At 32.4% G+C, this 22,118-nt stretch overlaps 1 protein-coding gene across 4 annotated transcripts in view; it reads right to left on the bottom strand.

The window, feature by feature from the left end:
• Gbs-70E (Glycogen binding subunit 70E) overlaps nucleotides 1-22,118 on the bottom strand; it is a 200,491-nt gene that overhangs the window by 94,581 nt on the left and 83,792 nt on the right. For 2 of the 4 annotated variants that reach the window (XM_072531827.1, XM_072531826.1), the window contains exon 2: nucleotides 12,531-12,560. The gene's annotated coding sequence lies outside the window, so the exon portion shown is untranslated. Of the gene's footprint in view, nucleotides 1-3,470; nucleotides 3,641-12,530; nucleotides 12,561-22,118 lie in introns of those variants that run through there. The other 2 variants (XM_072531829.1, XM_072531832.1) reach the window with 1 other exon arrangement.

Below are 22,118 nucleotides of genomic sequence, written 5' to 3'. Positions count from 1 at the left end.
AATTACTATTTTTTTTAAATTCAATGTTCGATATCTCAGGAAGTAAATATTTTCTGCAAAAAATAATCTCCTATTCGGACTACGCACCATTCATACTTTTCGTATTAAAAAAATTACGAGAATATCTCCCACTAAATGCTAAATTGCATTTATTCCCAGTTCTTTTAGTTGTACATTTGTGTGTAATTGCTCTTTAATTACTTAATCTAATCATCGGTTTGTCTTTATGTTATAACTATAGTTAGTATAAGTGATCTTCTTCCAACTCATCCGCTCCAAATATTTATCTGCTAAATACTCAAATGCTGCGTTGTTTCAACTATCTTGGAACTAACTCGAGTATAGAAATGTTATTTAAAAGTCACTGAAATTTTATCTAAAAGTCAGAAATTTCTACATTTATCATTGTGGTATCGGTAAACCGAATTATTTATAGATTTATTGTTTATTTGAAAATTTTTTATTTCATAATGTTCTTTAGAGAATTTCTATATTTAGATTAAACACAATGTTAAACACGCGGGTACAAGACATATCCCTGCCAGACATTGCGCTTTTTATCTGCTTCATTGATGCAGACACGACAAATTTTTTATCTGGTTCCTTATACTTTCGCAATCAAAAACCTTTTCGTGAACATCTGATGCAAGTTACTAACACGCAATTACAAAGCACTTGGAGTTCCTATTTCCTTGTGAGAATCAGATATATTATTTTATTCTTAGTACTTTTAAATAGTAATATCTTAACTCTAATGACATAATCAGTGGTCAGTTATGCATAATGAATAACCCAAATTTATATTTTTAGATTAGAACGGGAATCGGTTTTAGTAGAATAAGATTATCGCTGGTGTTATTGCTGTAATTGCTATACAATTAATCAGGGGCATTTTTGACAAATGTCGACCTTCACACATTAAAATAAACATAAGGTCCTTATCCGTTCATCTATAATTTACATATTAACTCGAGACATTCACTTCACGTTTTAAAAAGGTGATACTCGAAAAAATCTGATAAAAACAATGTGTCGACAACTGTAATGTAATTCGTTATGATAAATTTTTTCAACAATATAAAATTGGGTTTTGATTAAAACCATTTTTGTATTGTCTTAACATAATTTTTTATTTTAAAACAGTATATAATATTTTGTTTAATCCAGAACTCAAAATTTAAAATAAATTGCAGCAGTACCAGGTATATTATAACAAATTTAAGAAAAAATAAAACATGATTCGGCCCTCTCAAAGAAAACTAAACTGGTACTGCTGGAATAACTCACGATAACCACATATGCAGCGGCAACATGCACAATAAAAAAGTAAGATACGCACTTCTTTCTTCTTTCAGTACCCTGTGCGATTATCTAACGTTGGCGATCATATTGGCAATAATAACTTTGTTTACGGCGGCTTTAAATAAATTACAGGTGGTCTCATGATATCATTCTCGAAAATTTCGGAGCCAGGATGTTTTCCTTCGGCCTGGGCCTCTCCTTCCGGCGATCTTACCCTGTATTATGAGGTGTAAAAGCTTATACTTCTCTGGATGTCTCATTACATGACAGAAATATTGTGACTTTCGAATTTTTATGGTTTTTGTTATTTCTGTACTCTTTTTCATTCGATGTAAAACTATTTCATTTTTTATTAGATTAAACCAACTTATCCGCAATACTCGTCGATAAATCCACATCTCAAATGCCTCCAATTTTTTCATTAATGTCTCTGTAAGGGTCCAGCTCTCCATACCTTCCAGGAATGTGGAGAATATGTACTAGCGTATTAATCTGATTTTAAGGTTTAACGTAATATCTCTATTAATTACAACTTTCTTTAATTTATAGAAGGCGGCTCTGGCTTTTTCAATGCGTATTGAATATTGGATATTTCAATATATCCCAGTTATCGTTAACGTTTGCACCCAAGTAGATAATATTGTGGACTCTTTCTAATCCTATTTCATACGCTCTGATGTTCGTTGGTTGTAACTCCGTTTTGCTGACAACGATAAGTTTTGTGTTATTAAGAAGTATTAAGTTTTAGCCCATATTCATCACATGCTTCGGTTACCCTGTTTATAAGTATTTGCAGGTCTTCTTCATTGGAGTCAATAAGTATCGTGTCGCACAGTAGCAAAAAATCAAAGAAAATCGTAATTCAAGAAAGATCTTTTGCATATTGACAGGTTAAATATTAGTTTATATTAGACAAGGCAAAAAGCTCGGGTCCGTTTTGGGTTTTGAAATTTTGAATGAAAATTTAAACTTTATATTGAAACTTATAGCTATAAAATTCATCCAATTTTTCGAAACCTACAGCCCTTCGAAACGAAGGTACTTTCGAAATGTCGACATAGGAAAGTGGAGGGGATAACTTTTTCAGCCCCGTTTTTTTTTTTCGAGATCGGAACTTCAAATTAAAACACGTAGGAAAAATTTACATTATCTCGGCTTCCATTGCAGCTAGAACCTCTTTTAGAATATTCCAGCCAAATTAAAAAAAAAAGTAAGTTTTTACGGTGAATTTCAAATGGACTCAATTTTTCAGAGGTTTCCCATATTTCCCGGCCAGTGAAAACTATGTAGATATTCATATTTCAACGAGCTACCCCAGATTAAAAAGAAAGAGGCTTCTAGCTGCAGTGGAAGCCGAGATAATGTAAATTTTTCCTACGTGTTTCAATTTGGAGTTCCGATCTCGAAAAAAAAAACGGGGTTGAAACAATATAAAGTTTAGATTTTCATTCAAAATTTGTGCAAATTTTATTTCTTAATGTTTATAAACAATGGAGATATGATTTTTGTAAAATAGTCCCTAACTTCGTTCGTATTGGTCATGGTAGCTTGAAAAATGTAGAAGTTATTACAATTGTATGTAGTAACACCGGCTTATAACTGAGGTTTCCGAAAAATAAAAACACACGATCCCCTGATCCCGTGTATACGATAGCTCAATTAATGAAGTTAGAGCTGTGAAAGGTTTTTTAATTTTTAAGTTTATAGACTCCACATTTTGCCAATTTTTACTATAAATTGTGCACTAAATTGTTGAAGTTAGCTTTAAAATCTATCATAATTTGGAATAAAAAATAGTTTCTCCCGCTAGAGGGCGCCAAAATAAAAAATTACGTAACGAACAGTCATATAGTTACATTCCTTATAAAATTACATTTTAAACCATGTATCACACTTAGTACTTTACCTATTTTAATTGTATTGATGATAGTTATAGGTAAGGCGAGGGGAGGCATAGTGAAATTTGAGAATATGATGAAAATATCGACGTGTTTCTGCAAGTTTTTTTAAAGATGTTTGTTGAAAATAATCGATGTCTCTTTTTCAGTGCCGTACACTGGTAATTAATTAATATTGTTTATATCAGATATTTAAAAACATAACAAAATAAAAAAATTGCTGATCTTTTTGTGATAAAAAATAGAGAAATACTAACTACAAATATTTACCCTTTTCCTTATATAATTTGTCTTTGAACATTTGAACACAACTTTTAAATTCACTAAATTGAACAGAAACTAACTACTTGTTTATCATATACGAGTATATTTTTATGGTCCAAACTATCCACAATTTAATCCAAAACAGTAAAAATCTATAAATATCTACAAATTCGCAACACCAGACACCAAATAAGTGATAAGTAAAAAATCGAAGCGTGTTGAAATACTAAATTATTTGCAGAAAACAAACAACTAAATGGCTGATAACAATGAACTTTCACCTCAAATCATTTAAAAATACATGGATTGATTTCCAATGTCGATAAATCCAGTTTAAAAAAATAAATACAGTACTTTGAACGCACGGCTCCGAATATCAAATGAGATCGGTTGGAAGGTGATCGGCACATAAAGTATCCTGTCCGCGATATCTTGATACCTTATAATCAGTACATGATAGCTTGTTAAGAGTTCGTCTGTTGACATTTTTTTCTTTAAGTTTAGTTTAAATAAAAATCCGACCCAGGAAATGAAATTCACCGTAGGTGAGCAGAAATGCAGAAAATGAGGTAAAACGTTTAGCAGATGATTGACCTTAAGGTGTAAAGACAGTTAATAGCTACCATGAATATAATTTGATTCGAAAGTGTTTAACTTGCTTGGGTATATCCATTTTTTAACAAATAATTTCTATGTTCTACACAATGAAAAAGTTTATATAAGAAAACCATGTTAAATTACATTAATTAATGAAATGCCATCAAATTTAATAGACAGTTCGGTAAAATATAAAAATATATTTTCGTATTTTAATTTAAATACTTTTATAATTTAATATTAACAGGAGAGTCAGTTGCGTAGATGTTAAAGTTAACTGTAAAAAAAAACACAAAGTAGTAAAGGAGCATCTTCTTCTTCTTCTTCTTCGTCTAGCCATTCACGTCCACATCTGAACATAAGCCTCTTCAAGTCTTCCTTTCCATTGTTTTTTATTGTACGCTACTTGTAGCCAATTTTTCCCGGCAGTCCTTTTCAGATCATCTGTCCATCTCATAGGAGGTCTGCCTCTGGGTCTTTTGTGATGGTATGGTCTCCAGGTTAAAATTGATTTGTGCCATTTGTTTAGATCGCTCCTAGCTACATGTCCAGCGTATTCCCATTTCAACTTTAATGATTTTTGCACCACATCGGTGACTTTGGTTTTCTGTCTTATCCATGTGTTTGTTTTCTTGTCCTTAAGTGATAAATATACCTAGCATTGCTCTTTCCATCGCGTGTTGAGTGACTCTAAGTATATTCATATTCTTTTTTGTGATTGTCCATGTTTATGCCGCATAAGTTAATATCGAAATAATGCATGCATCAAAAACTTTAGATCTAAGATGTAATTGAATTTGTTGATTTCTGAGTATAGTTCAGTTTACCAAATGCTGCCCAAGCTAACTTTCTTCTTCTTTTTATTTCTTCAGTTTGAATTTCCCTATTTAGTATTATTTTTTGTCCTAAGTATATATATTCTTCAACTTTTTCTATAACTTTATCGTTTATTATTGTCACGGTGTCTTCGGAGTGCATGACTTTTGTTTTGTTTAAATTCATTAAAAGGAGCATAAAAGATTCAAAATTGGTTGTTAGAATGCTAGCAATAATCTCGAAATAGTTATTTATGTACCAAGGGTATTAAATAGATTTTTATGCCCAGAGGGCGACGATGTGAGCGGGTTTGTAAGTCGCCCGAGAACATATATACATCTATTAATACCCGCGGTGCATACAAACTTTTGTTTACTCGTTATTGCGTGTACAAATAAATATGTTCTAAAAAATCCGAAAATTCGATTTCATTTTGATAATATATTTACTAGTAAACATTCTATGTTCTTATGTTATGTTGCTACGCTACATACGGGCAGAGGCCCTCGGGTTTGTAACATCGTCGCCCTCTGGGCATAAACATCTATTTAATACCCTTTGTACATAAATAACTATTATGCCATACTATAGTCCGTCTAGAAAATATACGGAAAAAAGAAAGCAGAATTATAATTTTACGGTATTTATTTCTATTACTTGAAATACAAAATTTTAACAAATAATTTATCTCATTTACTTATACAACCTCCATTTAAATCTAAACAATTAACTAAACGTCCAGATACACCCGAAACTAGGTCAAGGCCATAATTTTCGGTAATGGTGTTCCAGGCCTGTAAAACTGACCGAATCAAACCTTCTTTATCTCGTGGCGCTGATCGTTCCACTTTAATCTTCATCAGTCCCCATATATTTTCAATAGGGCTAAAATCTGGAGATGCTGCTGGCCATGAAATTGTTGTCAATTCGTGTTCTTGCATCCAAGCTTGAGTATAAGCAGAAGTATGGCATCTTGCATTATCGTGCTGAAAACGCCACTCCTCTGGATATAAAACATGAGCCGTTTCAAGAAGAAAACCATTTAGGATGTCACAATATTTCGCACTATCAACAGTACCATTAACTATACAGAGAGGTGTAGCACCACGCTGTGATATTGCTCCCCAAACCATTATTTTAGTGGGAAATTAAACGTTGACAAAAATCTATTCTTCGTTGCCTTTGCACTTTGCAGAGGTATCATTGTAGAGTTTTTTTTGGATTCCTTGATATGTAGCCTTGCTTTTTCAGTGACATGTGGACAATTTCTTCGCACACTTTTATTCTTCGCTGATTTTCAAATCTGTTCCCTAATTTTCGAAACCCTAGGCGCGGATTTTGTCGCCCTAAAGCCACTAAAGCATTTAAATTGTTTCCGCGAATCTTACGCGATCTACCAGAAACTGGTCTACGTCTCATATCTATACCTTTTTTTTAGCCTCTTTTTTGTCTCATACACTGCACTTTTTATGAGTTCAGTCAATTGCACTAATTTTTTAACGTTTTGGACACCCTCTCTATACAAATATTCCATCACTTTTCTTTTTTCTACTTGCGACATTGTTTCACAAATCTCAAGTCTGTTTACAAACAACAATATTTGACAGATGGTGTTGTCATGCGATTTTGTCCATAACCTATAGTAGGCACAACCTACTTGATGCATTACTTTTGTCTTAAAATGTTACAAAAAGAAAATCTATTAAAATTAGGAAAAATATAAAATTCCGGATACTTTCTAGACGGACTATAGTTTATTATTGTGTTTTTATTGCTTAATTACCAACTACATAATAGTGTACTTTATGCCCGCGCGGGCATAAAGTGTACTTTATGGTCCGCACGGGCGTAAAGATACAAACAAAAAAATAACTTATTAGAAACATATTTAAAATAATTGATGGTTTCGACTGTTACTTGATGGAAATTCATTTTATGTAACAATAAAACACTGAATACTTTGTTTACAAAACTTCCACAAAATTTATTATAAAATCTAATCCCTAACCAAATTTAAAAAAAAAGCGGAAAAAACAATAAAGAGATGCCTACGACAAGGCATATGAAAAAATTAAGTTTATTAAAAATTATTAAGTTATCTTTTTGTTTGTACCTTTACGCCCGTGCGGGCCATAAAGTACACTTTATGCTCGTGCGGGCATAAAGTACACTATTACCTATTTGGTAACTAAGCAATAAAAACAAGATAATAAACTATTATGACATAAAATATTTGATGGAATAACAACTGGTTGTATAGCACATATACGAGAAACTGATAAATTTTATGTGAATGTAGGGTTGCATCAAGTAGATAATGCTTCAGGCATATCTATTCTTATTAGCATCAGTAATAGGCAAGTAAAAAACAAAAAACAGCTGAAAAATCTTCTACTGGTTTTTAAATGTTCTAAAAGGTATATGAGAGATAGAGGGTTACAAAATAATAAAAAAATTTAATAACTTTTTTATGGAAAAAATTAATTAATCTATTTTTTCGCGATTTTCTGATTTTTCCAAAAGGTGAAAGTATCCCAGTTCTTATTATTTTCTTAAGAAAATAAATGTTAATAAACAATGAACATCCGTGGGGAGTTGTCTGTCTCCCATCGGACGGGTTGGGGGTTAGGCTAAATCAGTGCCTATGCTGACGATATCAATATTGTTGGGAGAACGGAAAACGCTGTACGAGAGGCGTATGTAACATTAAAAGAATTACCTACAAAAATGCGTTTAATAATAAACACCAACAATGGAAAAACATAGCAACGAATTCAAATAATCAATATTATACTATCCACCCTACCTTGCCACAAGATGTTGACTATATTTTCAAATATGCAATGCCAAAGAAGTTAACAGCCACAATTACACGACTGAAAACTAATCACGGTGCATTCCCAGCTCACTTGGCTAAGTTAAATATTATCCCTTCTGGGGTGTGCTCATGCGATAATATATCACAATGTGACATCAACCATATTCTTTTTAAGTGCGATAAACATAGGTATGAAACAGATCAGCTGTATTCAAAACTATCAGAACTTAAAATTCAGACTCCCATAAACATCACCCATTTACTCTCCTTAGATAGTAGAGAAGTATACGAACTAATATGTAACTTTTTATTTAAAGTTGGTTACACTATTTAAAATCTAATATCTTACATTACAATTCTGTGGCTAAAGGACTAGTTTCCAAGCCAACTCACCAAACACACACACACACACCAACAAAACGAAGCATATGAAAATAAGCACGCAACCACAAATCCTACGACCACTCGTTATAGAAAAAGATTGTGTGCTTTTTCACCAGCTATGGCGTGAGTCTACTTACAAGCACGTGACAAAAAAATATCAAAGTTGTTATAAATATTTATAACCTAAAAAATAACAATTTTAATAAAATCTTTATCTACTAAAAAGTTTTTTATATTATAGTAAATTAGTATATTTTATAATTCTTATAATATGCAACTAACTATGTAGATGCGAAATGGAAGAAATTATCATTGCTTTATTCAGCATCCGAATGGTCAATCCGCTTAATAAAAAATAAATTGACTAATAAAAATCAGTTAATCTCATAAAAACTTAATAGCTTTAAATACTTGAATACGTACCCATGGAAGGGGCCTCTTTGTTGTTACATTATCGCCCTGAAGTGTGAAGTAGCTACTTAAAAGGTTATGACTTGAATCATTGTATAATAATATTGCATTGAAAATTCCCTATCAAATACTAACATAAAAATCTCTGACTAAAAAATCAAATTAATAATGCTATTTACTTTGTAGTTTTACTATATATATATATATATATATATATATATATATATATATATATATATATATATATATATATATATACATATTATATATATATATTATATATATATATATATATATATATATATATATATATATATACATATAGCAAAAAATACGACCGTTGATTAAAACCGTTAAAATCAAATGAACTAGTGTTCTTACAGTTTTTCTTGTGTTTTTTGTTTCGTTTCTCTCGTTTTGTTGTTAATCTTTAATGTTAAGTTATCGTAGAGTTTTTACAACATCTAAAAACCCCTACAAATTGTTTTTGTAAGTATGAACCCTGTTGGTTGTTTACTTATATTCTAACATCTTTTTATTTGTAGTGAACTGATGATGCTTTTAAAAATAAAAGCGAAACGTATTCGAATAAATCAATAAAGTAGTTGACGACTTTTATTTGCCAATTATTGACCGATAAAACCTCTGCTATTAAACCATTATATACATATATATATATATATATATATATATATATATATATATATATATGTATATAGTAAACTCTTAAATATTGGGGAAATCTGCAAGAAATACTCTAATGTGTATCAATTGTTTCGCCGAACGTTTTCGCCAAAGAGAATTAATTTGGCTTCTTCAGGGCGTAACTTAGAATTGTAGAGTTAGAATATTAAAAAACTTTGCTAGTAACATAGTGGTGTTTTTTGTTACTATGTGCAAAAAAAGTTTTTTATAAGAATTGAAATGTATGGTAGCTTCGAACTTGACACGTAAAGGCTTACCCAAGGTTAATCGAAAAACCCAATGCAACTACATTTAAAAGGAGGTAATTCTTTGAAATGTCAATATATATATATATATATATATATATATATATATATATATATATATATATATATATATATATATATAATATAAATTAAGTATTTCTTGGGTTTAGGTTCAATAAAATATATATTACATGTGGAACTAGATTTTAATTTCCATTGCAATCAACGTTTCGGCAGGAAACCCTTGCCTTTGTCAAGATTCAAAACGTAAAACGAAACACAGACATTAATGAACTCGGAAAATATGGAGACAGAGACTCGTAAAAAATAATAGAAACCCTCTAGAAAACCAGGAGGAAAATCTAGAGGAACTAAGTCGGGTGACCGAGGAGGCCATTTTATTGTACCGTCCGTACTAATGACACGTTCAACAAAAATTAACGCTAAATAGTCTCTAACGGCTTTTGTATTATGTGCAAGACAGCCGTCTTGATGAAACAAATTTCGTTGAAGTTAATTTGAAGACGTCGAACTGCAAGAATAATTTGATTTTGTAGTAATTGGAGATATTTGACTGCGTTTAAATTGCCTTCAATGAAAAAAGGACCAATAACATGGTCTTCCAAAATTCCAGTCCAAACATTCAACTTTTGTGGATACTGCGTACGCACAGACACATTCAAATGCTTATTCTCCTGAGACCAATAACGTACAACGGATGGATTATGTTTCTTGTGAATTGTGAAGGAGGACTCATCTGTAAACAAAATATTTTTCAAAAATTGATTATTTTATGCATGGCATTCCTTCATCATAATTTCACAAAATTGCATCCGTTTAAATTCATCATCAGGAAATATTTCTTGAGTTGTCTGAACTTTATAACAATGGTAGTTGTTTCTTTTTAAAATATTCCTCACTGTTTTTACATTCGAATCAACTTCATCGGCAATTTGTTTACTTGAACACGGCGTCGCTTCAGCCAATGCACAAACTTGTATTTCTCTAATTTCTCGTTCTTAAGAAATTGTCTTTTCGAGAGGTTGATCTGATGGGCAGAATGTTTTACATCTGCCATTGCCAAACAGCTTCAGCCAAACTTTTCAAATTGATGAATAATCGCCAATGCAGTTTTTTCTATAATAGGTATTGGCTTATTTTCAAAAGCCACAATAAAAATAAATTAATAGTTTCTTGTACTGAGTTGTCCCCAATGTACCAGTTTATTATTTGTACCCGTTCTTCTGTTGTATAAACAGTCGGCATATCAAATTTTTATCTATACACTTACGCTTACTTAAAAATTATCTTGTTTTATTGGAAATTAGGTTACAATTTCGTAAAATGAGAATCTGTAAATTTCTCATGGATTCAAGAAATTTTGTACCAGTATTTGTGTCAATTAGTGTTTCATTTTTAATATCATCATCTGTGTTAGATATCCTGTTAAATTCTACTATAATGACCATAAACTTTTACCTAAATCGTATATATCTTCTTCCTATGTCTGTTTTTCAATATGCCTCCACTTCGTTCCATTGTTTTCGTGGTCTTCCTGCTGACTTTTGACTTACATTTGCCTAGGAGGACCAATTCGTTAAACTTCCCGTGCTCGAATCGGTATCAATATAGTATTATGACCCATTTTAACATCCCTGCTTCATCAGACACTTAGACTTACAGGGCTGATACAAATTCAAACTCGGAAAGTCCAACGAATGTCTCCTAAAACTTGAACTGCAGTGGCTAGCGTACAGAGGTGCCACCTGATTTGGTGGCCATGAACGAAAACGATTTAATACGTTCGTTTTCTGTCCTCTGATCTATACGAAATATGTAAAAGATTAAATCTTTAAGCAAAAGCTGCTATCGCTTTGTTGGAATAAATGGTCAAATATATGGTCTAGGAGGACAAATTCGTTAAACTAAGTTTAAGTTATAATTATGCTATCTCTCTCCTGAATAGATCCTTAAATAGATGAAGTTTTCATCATATTTCGTCTTCCCAAAGTTTTTTTTTAATGAGCCATTTAATAAGCAATTTAGAGAAGTTAACTAGTGGCCTAAACTCTGCCATTATTCTTATTTAAGTTAGAAAATTTCGTGATAGTTCCTTTCCATTCTATGGTCCTTCGAACTGGATTATCTTACAACTTTCAAAATATTGGAAAATATAAAAAGAATATTTTAATTTATTTTAAAAATCACTGTCTTTGACAATGTGCTTGAAATCAGTCAATCACTTTAAAACACTTTCAATACATGTGTGTGATTTTTGGCCCTTTCCCGCCTTTTGTAGCTCCGAGGTCAGTATATTCTAAGCACTTAAGCTAAGGAGCAGTAGAAATGTTTAAGTAAAGTAAAAACAACGTTTTCTCCCGTAAAAAGATACGTAAATATTTTAAGTGTTCTTTAATTTTGATATACTAGTTTCATTTTTATTATATATTTAGCATTTTTTGTTTATATTTAGCAGTTTTGTTGTAAAGTGCCAAAATTGTATGCAAGTTATTTAGTGAATTTAGAGTCTATTGGAAAGATATGGAAGTTTAGAACCAGTCTAGTTGGTGGCATAAGCTTTTACCATCACCGTTCCCTGGGTTGGAAAGTCTAGTATCATAGTTTTAACCCATAATTGATAATCATCAATGTTATATTTTTTAATTTTTTGTTTTATTAGTTCTGTTACACAAAATTAATATATTGATATCACGACCATATATTGTCATGCATTTAAAAGCTTATTTAAAACAAGCTAGATTAAAGCTTTTGTCTAGCAAGGGGATAGTTTTTAAAATGAAAGTAAAGTATTATTTGTTAAGAAACGATAAGTAGAAGTACATACTCTTACTTTGGTTAATTATTCTGTGATAGCAATAAATAGCTTGTAACTAATTAAGAATGTTTTTCGGTACTATATGCAAGAATTAAAGATAATTTGGTTCATTTAAAACCAAGATAAGTTAAAACAAGGCAAACTTATGTCACCTTTGTGTGGGGATTTGTTCTTTTTTAGTTGGACTTTTACTAACCAGAAGAGTTTTTAAGAAATACCTTTGTATATAAAAATGTATTAACTAAAATACTTACGTGTATTCTTAACCAGTAAACCAAAATAATCTGAAAAATAAGAAAATATGTTATTAAATCATTTACTTTCGAAGTTTTTAAAATTAAAATATGCTATAAAAGTAAATGGCAAAAATAAAACTTAGCATTTAAGGTCAATAGCTTACAAGTCCGTAATTTTTTTAAAGTTTCCTAAAAAACATGCTACAGTCCCATGGTAAAATTCTGATTGTGAAACAGCAATTAAAGAGTTAAAAAGGAGTTTTGTAAATTTAGAAGATACCCAACTTTAAATAACCAGCTGGAATTTAAAAAGGGCATACTGTAGATACACTTTAAAAGAAAAGCAAGAGAGAAGCCTGTAAAAATATGTATTATCTTTAAATTTATCTCCCCTACTTCTGAGGCTTGGAAAATAATTTACAGAATGTACGGGAAAACATTATTTAACATCATACGTTTCATTATTTCATTTCAAACGTAGGTACATCAACAACATAGCAGTGACAAAAATCTATCTATAAGTTTCTTAGTTCATAGAAATGAATTTAAAATTGGTTGTATCAATTTTGATGACCATAATAATTGATCTCTAAATGTCATATTTACAATTAAATTACTTAAATTAACTAAAATTCTCAATGTTTTACGTGCCATAGGACTGAGTTACCAAATTTGACATTAACTGTTTGTTCCTCTTTCACATTTAATATAAATACATTTCAATGCTAATCACTAGAACTCGGGAAACCTGCAAAATGCATATTAAGTGCATATTTGCATATTTTGGATTAATTGTATAAGTCCATATGCATTAATAATTAATAGTGAATTAAAATTAAGTGTAAGTGTAAAAGTAACAATATAGACAAATATCTGAGAGCGCAAGTAACGCAATTTAACGAGGTAGGTAAAAATATCTCTTGGAAATACCCCTTATTGGTAATTACTATTTAAATGGGAATAAGCCACAATTAAAGGTTAAATTAATTTTATTGACGTTTCAATTTCCACTTCGGAAATTAAGGAAACAGTTTCTAAAATATATAAAGAGGGAAGATTTAAAATCCCATGATTTTAGAAGTAGCTTCTGCAATGTGTTATTGTACTGACGCCAAAAATATTCCGTATTACTCTTTATTGTAATTTAAAAATAACATCAGATTGCTCAGCTGTACTAGAACCCCAAAAAGGGAGGCCATATGGAAGATAAGACTCGAACAAAGAAAAATATGTTATTTTGGAAGATGCTAAATTGATTTCCTTCGAAACAGATCTTATTGCATAGCAGGCTGAGGCTAGTTTCTTACTTAACAAATCGATATGATGGGACCATTTAAGGTTCCTGTCTATAAAAATACCAAGAAATTTTACAGAATCAACTATACTGATCTGGCTGTTATTAAGAAGCAAGGGTTGAAGAGCTACTTTACTGGACAATGCTGCTGTCTTATCCACGTTAAAAGAGAGTAAATTAGAGTCGGACCATGTTTTTATTTTAAGTAGATAAGTTATACCTAGTTGCATGAAGAGTTGCAATATTAGATTTTCTCCAGGTAATACTGGTATTATCAGCAAAAAGAAAAATTTTTCCATCAATTTTTTAAGTTAGTGATGTTATTTATGAAGATAAGGAAAAGTAGACGACTAAATACTGAACCTTGTGGTACTCCACATACAATGCTTTTGTGACTAGAGTCAGTATCATTTGCTCTAACTAGTTCTTTCCTATTCCTTAAATAAGATTGAAATAAATTCAAAGAAATACCTCGAATTCCGTAGAAATTTAGTTTTTTTTTATCAAAATGTCCTTTTAAACCAAAGAGACTTTCTAAAGTTTCTAATCGAATTCGGAAATGGGTTATAATTCTCAAAACTGATAGGCCGAACTAAACTTATAACTTTTTACTTGTATTCTTATATAAAAAAGCATTCATCTTACAACGAACCTAATCAAATTAATTAACTCATTTATTAGTCAATTAAGATGTTAAACCAGACGTAAATGCCAAAGGTTGAATCCGATAAAAGTGTATAAGAAGAAAAAGATAAGACGACTAAACCAGAAAACATTTAGGTATATGAAATTTTTTACATTTTGCAAGTTGTGATATATCTAACAGAGTTTAAAGATCGTTGAACTATTTTTGAAATGATCAAATTTGTTTGTGCCGTTTAATGATAGCTTTACGTTAGATAACAAAGTTTATTCGCTAAATTTGCACAGTAAATATTTATAGCACCTAATTTATAAGATACGTAGAATATTATAGTCCAGTCATTGTGTTTGCGAAAATTCATCTAATGATCTCGTTCCAGGTTCATCCTCTCGTTTTTATTTTAAGTATATTCATTCATCTGGTAAAAAATTGGTACTTTGAAAGTGCCATATTGCTTCAATTTTAATTTTAATCTTTTCCGTTTGGATTTATTCCGTGTTCAATATATTACTTCTCTCATTGGCGCTAGAATTTTCCTGTGGGAGGGGGGAGGTTGGTTGGTCACCGAAATTTTTGAGTCCTTAAAATTTATGAATAACAGTGTTGGATAGTGACCGGGGGGAGGGTTTAACCCCCAAAACCCCCCTGGGTGCGCACTGACTTCTCTAATTATTCTATCACTTTACATTGCGAGCTTTTACACCAGGGAAGTAAGGCAAAAAATACCATGTTGGGAACCCAGCCAGGTTGGAAATGGGTTTTTGTCAAAATAGGTTGGAAATGGGTTGGAAAATAAAAGTCAAAAATGACAGTTTTTTCGTTTAAATCGCTACAGGTAAAAATCGAGTAATTTAATATATTATTTGGAGTATTCAACTTGTAGTAGATGGGCAAAGGTTTACAACGGCAGTTTTTGAATTTTGGTTCGATTATTTGTTGCTTCGGAAAATGTAAAATAAGGTTTAAATATGCTAGTGAAGGAAAAAGGCAGAGTAAACGATAAAAAAATGAAGACATAGCTATGGAACGTTTAAAAAAAAGGGTTTATAGAGTGGCAAGAGAAATGGGACGATCTGAGGAGAGGGGCTCAGTGGAATCTGGTTGGTTCTTTCCTGACTACTATTGTTTTAGTTTTCTGAGATGAGATTGTCATATTAAATTCGTTTGCTCTTATGTTAAATCTGTGGACCAGTCTTTGCAGACTATCTTCATTTTATGCTATCACTATTGCGACGTCTGCGTAACAGAATATTTTTATCTCTTTGTTTCCCATTCTGTCAGAATTATTTCTTTGTCTCACACACTCTTGAGAGAGAAAGAGAAAGAGAGAGAGAAGAGAGAGAGAGAGCTAGGAAGTAGGGTGCAATCAGTCATGGAACTTCTAAAGGAGATACATAAGTCGTCGGATCGGTGGAAAGCAGTTCAGAGGTATGTAAAGAGAACGTTGGAGAGAAAGGAACAAGAAGAAAGGCTACCCGGAGGGAGGCAAGGTGTCCAGGAGCAAGCAAGTCGATAAGGCAGAACGAGAAGAGGCGAGATTGAACATCAACAGGGAGGAACAGAGGGAGACAATCGTTCAGCCGTAGTGAGAAAGTACGAAAATGCGTGAGAATTGTGCATGAATGAGAGATCGGGTAAATGATCGGCAATTCATGGTTGAGAAGGGTGTTTTTTTAGCAGATAGTTCTCTAAGATTAACGGCGATGGTGTCCGAACAACCTCTTCATTTCTCATTCAGGTCTCGGATATCATCATGGCTACGCTGCGATGGCTACGATTCCTTCATAATCGAGGCTGGAAGGTTATTCTGCCTGCCTTCTAGTACTGAATTATGTTCCGAACATTTTGACCACCCCCTCGTAAAAAAACGAAAAAAAAGTATCTGTCTATTGAACACTTCTCCTGATATGTATCTTATTCGTAGGACTGTGCAGATTTATAGTTGTAGCATTGTTCTGTATATTTTGTATAATGTTGGTGTATCTACGACCAATTAGACACTCTTCTAGTGCCTTTAGAAGTGCGGGTAGTTCGGTAGTAAAATGATTTTTGTGGAAGTTTACAAACGTTAGAACTAGGAAGTCTATTGTATTCTGTAGATTTTTTTATCAGAACTTTTGTGCACTGTAGGTGGTCAGTTGTAACGTAGTTTGAGCAAAATCCAGCCTATTCTCTTAACTCATAAAGTTCGAATTTTGTTTACAATTGAATGATTATTATTCTAGTGTACCGTTTGTATAGATGATTGAATAGACAAATTGGTAATTTTCTATATTCATGTTATCACCAATTTTATGCAGAAGAATTGTAATGGAGTTATTGCAATTTATACGTATCTTTTAACTATACAAGCAGAGATTGATAAGGTCGTATTATCTTCAGAGAAGTTTGACATTATTTAATAATATACATCTGGACAAAACTGGACTATTTTTGATACTACATTGTTTGTTACATTTATATAAACAATACTAATAATACCATTACATAGATATTGCTACTAATTGTAAACTAAGTACATACCTCATTTTGCGGACGATTTTATTTATTTTGGCATTTTGTGTTATCTGATATAATTTATGTATCCGTGACAATTATCTACTTAACATTAACATCACGCCAGTTTTGATGGAAAATTCCATTCGTTTGTATTCTAAATGATTAAAAATAGTAGACCAATAAATCGGCCAGTGATACGATAAATAAAGTAATTGGAAAATACAAACATTGGCACATTAACAAACTTTCTCCAAATAAAAATTTGTTCTATGATATTATGTAAACGTAACGGAAGAAGAAAGTAAACAGTCTATTTGTTTCGCGTATAGCGCAGATATAAATGATTTTCTTTTTTTCGCACAATCACGTACAGCTTGTCAAATTTAAGGTGATACTTGACAAATTTGTCCACTTGCGTAGAAAATTAAGTGAGAACGCATTCGGAGGAAAAGAGATACATAATGCGCTCGATTTCTTCGCCTCGTTGGTACACTCCATACTACAAGCTTACAGAGAGTGACCTTATTTATTAATGGAACTTCTATAATATGTCTATATTGTATGTTATTTTGACGTTTCAATGTTTCCTTCGGAAATTTTTCTCAAAATACAAAATATTTTGTTTTTGTTACTTGGTAAAAAAATTCTTCTAATAATTATATTTTATTTGACTCATTCATATTGACCATTCAGTCATGTTGAAGAGGCAGTTTTGACGTGACAACGTCTTAAATTAGGTTGTGGCTAGGAGTCACTCATGAAAAAGTGTAACGCCCGCTCACGTCTGTTACGATGAGTCACCGAACGAGAGAGAGGCCCGCCGGACCGGCGAATGCCTTGCGTCTCTCTCCCACTCAAACATGATCGGTCCGCTGCGCGCGCAGCACTAGAGAATTAGGCGCGTTGAATCGGTGCGTGCTTGTGTCTCTGTCTTTCTCGAGCGTTCTTGGCGTTCGAGAAAACCGAGAAAGCGTCATAATACAAGTTCACACGTGTGGTTAAAGTATCGTCAGCTGTGTCTGTAGTGAAAATGTGGAGTGCTTAGATTCGTCATTTACAACAACTACAACAATAAAGGTAAATAATTGTACACTAATATTTCATTATCGTAAACTATGATTGATTGATTAATTGTTAGATTGACACAAAAGTTGAGAAACTGAGTTTATAGGTTATGTCACACTATTGACAAATGTTGATAGTGTTAAGTAAATTATTAGTTTAAATCACTCTGCAATCAATCGTAATTCAGTCATATCAATAAATATTCTACCGAGAAAAAGACGTTGTCACGTAAAATCTTCGCCCGTAAAATCGACTTTACAGGCAACCGATTTTTTTTTCGAACACTTCTATAAATGTCTCGTTCTGTAATTTTATAAGAGGAATATTGGCAGAGGTGAAAGCTTTACATTTGCGTTACAGTAAACTGTATAAGAATAAAAGAACAGTAGTTAATCTTATACCTGGAACATACCGACGAAACATTTATTACTTAATTTTTATACTACAGTTGTCGTAATATTTTATATTATAGTCATTTATTCTTCGGATCTTCGGCATTTTAGCATTTCAGTAAGTCATAAATATTTTAATCTGTTGTTTATTTCTTTACCTTAAACCTTTGTCAAAATCGCCCAAGTTGGATTTTGGGGCAGATCTCATTCTTTTGTTAGGCGTCGAAAGAACGCCTAATGGCTAAAGGCCACTCCTTTATAATGGCTATACTTACTCCCGTTGCTAAGGAAGCACGCTCTTGACCTTTTTTAACATCTTTAACATGCGGATTTTGCATCGCTTCTCTCTGTATAAAAATAATTACATTTGCTATTACCTCCCTCGCTTGTCCAGACAAGACTTTGCCTTCTAATTTTGAATTAATATCCATGTTTATAATTTAAAATACGACAACAATTATTTAAAAAGTCAAATCTATTGTAATACGATATTTCTTCAACACACAGTAACTTTAAACATAAGTAAAATAAAAAAAACTTTGTCGCAGACTATACAAGTACCTTGCACTTCGAAGGGCCAAGAAATAATAAGGACGAATTGTGTTGTGGTCGAATGCGCATCGTGGGTGGAGCCTAATTTCAAATCGGCCAAGTATCACGTTCAATTTGACAAGCAATAACATAAATCACTCAATATAAAGAACGCTAGTTTGTGAGTATTTATTTCATCATTCTCTTTGACTTTATCGTTATTTTGTGTAGGTTTCTCTTTAGTGTAGATAACTCTTTATTTAATGAGACACTATAATGTTTTTTCCAGCGAATTTTTAAATTTTCCTTCATTTTGCTCTGTCTGACTGCACTACTGACTCCACTATGAGTATTGACCACTGTAGGGTAGAGATCTCGGGACTCGGGATATTGAGACACCGAAAGCCCTGAAGAAGACATCAGAGAGGGTGTCTAAAGCTCAGTCTAGTAAAATGGACGCGGTTTAACCCGAAAGGTAGATGAGTTTGGTATTAATTTTTGTAATAATATTTATCTTAGGTTCAATTGTACCTAACCATGAAAAGCTTTCGGCATTTCATATATATATATATATATATATATATATATATATATATATATATATATATATATATATATATATATATATTACTTTATCGTACAGATTTTTATATGCTTCTAGTTTAACTTTTGATGCAAGTTATCTAGCTTTCTTTCTGACAATCTAGTAATTTGGAGATCAGCTGTCTTGCATCTATTTTACTTTCTTCTTCTAGTGTCCTAAGCTTAAATTATATTGATTTTCATCCGCCGTTTTCAGAAGTTAATTCATTTATTCTTATCTCTCAAGACCACGAGTGTTTCTGTGCCGAGAAGCTCTCACTAAGTTAAAATTTTTTCTGTTTTCGAAGTGAAATTTATACTTCTTCTCACTTTTATGTTTTGTGAGCGCAGTGATGTTGTTCTTGTCATATTTGTGAATGAATGCGCTACAAAAATAAAAGTAGCTGAAATAAATGACATAACAGTGGAACTGTTTAAATACGCTGGCAAAAAAATCTGGAAAATCTTAGCAGGTTAATTTCTGAACTATCATAAGATCAAGACGCAAAGATCATCAACAACAGATTAACACATGCATTAGATCTAATCAGCCAAGAGAGCAAGCTGGCTTCAGAAGTCGATTCAGTACTCTAGTTCATATCCATATCCTTCAAAAACTAATGAGTAGAGCTAAAGAATATGAAATACCGCTAGCATTAACCTTCATAGATTTTGAGAAGGCTTTCGATTCTATACATCCCAAGATAGTTATAGAAGCTTTGACCAATAAAGGCATTGACAAACCGTACACAGAGACTTTAGTAAATATATACAGAAAAGCCAAAGTAAAAATTTGTGAAAATACTTCAGAATTTTCCACTACCAGAGGAGAAGCGTAGGAAGAAGACGCGTTTCCTGGTTAAAGAACCTGAGAGAGTGGTTTGGTTGCAGCTCAAGGCAATTGTTCAGAGCAGCTGCCTCGAAGGTCAGAATAGCCATGATGATTGCCAACCTTCGTCGCGGAGATGGCACTTAAAGAAGAAAAAGAGGCATTCGACAAGAAGACGCAATATCCCAAAGCTCTTCACCGCAATCCTAAAAAATATATTAAGCAAAATGAACTGACAGAATAAGGGTCTACCTTTTGATGGAGAATACCTCAGCCATCGAAGATCTACAAACGACATCGTTGTGATCGCTAATAATCCTGCAGAGCTACAAAAATTTATAAGCGATCTAAATGCAGCTGGCAATGAATTTGGCCAAAAGTGAACTTGACAAAAACAAAAACAACGGGCTAGTGAATGTCCAAGATGCAATAATAAACAACACTGTAGATCATCAGCAGAATGAAACTGGCGTGGGCATCTTTTGGTAAAAATGCAGTTATATTCAAATCCAGGATGCCAATCCACCTAAAGAAAAAAGATGACGCGACGTCCAAACTTAATAAGGTACTTACTATGACAGAAGGAAACAGACAGGTACAACATCGGGCAGAGAAGCCAATATTAGACAATTGTGGGAAGAAATGAAGAACGACTATGTAAGGGAGGTTGGACTATAATCGGCAGAATAACCTGAGAATGATGATGACACATATATTCAGAATATATCTTCGATAAGGCTTTACTAAATACGAAAACGGTATAAAAATGCAAGGAACCATGGCGAAGGAATACGAGCGGTAGAAGTATGTTCTGGATGAGAAACGAGAGAGTGGTTTGGTTCCATCACAAACGAACTACATATTTAGAGCAGCTGTAAATGAGGTCAGAATAATCTTGATTATATCCAATATTCGATAGGAGAGGAGCATAAAGAAGAAGAAGAAGAAGTTTAACCCCTCTTTTTATCAGTATTTGTTCTGCTCTTTCGTAGATTTTAATTATTACGGCTTTATTGTATATACTTATTAGTTCAGTATATTCTCTTGATTTAGCAAGGTGTGAACTACATGTAGCTTTATGCTTAAAGCTAGCAAAACCTTTTTCGAAGTCTATAAATGCCCAAAAAAGGGCATTTTATTATTAACCTATGCGTCAGTATTTTTAAAATATTTATAAACGGCAATCGGAAGAGTTGTCCCTCTGTAGTTTTCGTGTGTACTGTGTCTTCTTTTTTTCCGATATAATTTAGTGAAACCGTTTATTCTTGTTAAATCACTCATCTTAACACTGCTCTTTTCTCTCACTCACCTATCTTCTCAGACTTCAATATATTACATTCCAAAATTATTTACACGGCAGTTATTTTTAAGTACATTCTCATGTTTTCAGTTAAAAATACAATTTAAAATATTCGTCCTTCATAACTATTAATTAATATAGCCACGTTTATGATTTCTAAGGTCACTACAACAAAACCTGGCACGGACACAAACATAACAGCAGTTCTATTGGTTGCCAAACTGTTGTTGGATGTTGGGTGCACTTTCAAATGTTGATCAACAATAATTTGGAAATTTCTTTTAACATTAACCCTTTTGCACCTAATATTGTCGTCTCCGGTGTAATTAATAAACGTATGAAAAACTGATTGCAACTTGGTGCGAGTTTCCATGTTTATTAATCTGTCCAACTATTGCGCAATATGGTGTTATATTGCGTAGTTGGCCGGTACGCTCTTATTGTGGCATTATCTTGAAGAGACAATGCCAT

Source organism: Diabrotica undecimpunctata, chromosome 5 (genome assembly GCF_040954645.1).
Source record: "Diabrotica undecimpunctata isolate CICGRU chromosome 5, icDiaUnde3, whole genome shotgun sequence".
NCBI lineage: Eukaryota > Metazoa > Arthropoda > Insecta > Coleoptera > Chrysomelidae > Diabrotica > Diabrotica undecimpunctata.
Note: the sequence above shows the minus strand (reverse complement) of the source record. Positions and strands in the feature narration are given on the sequence as shown.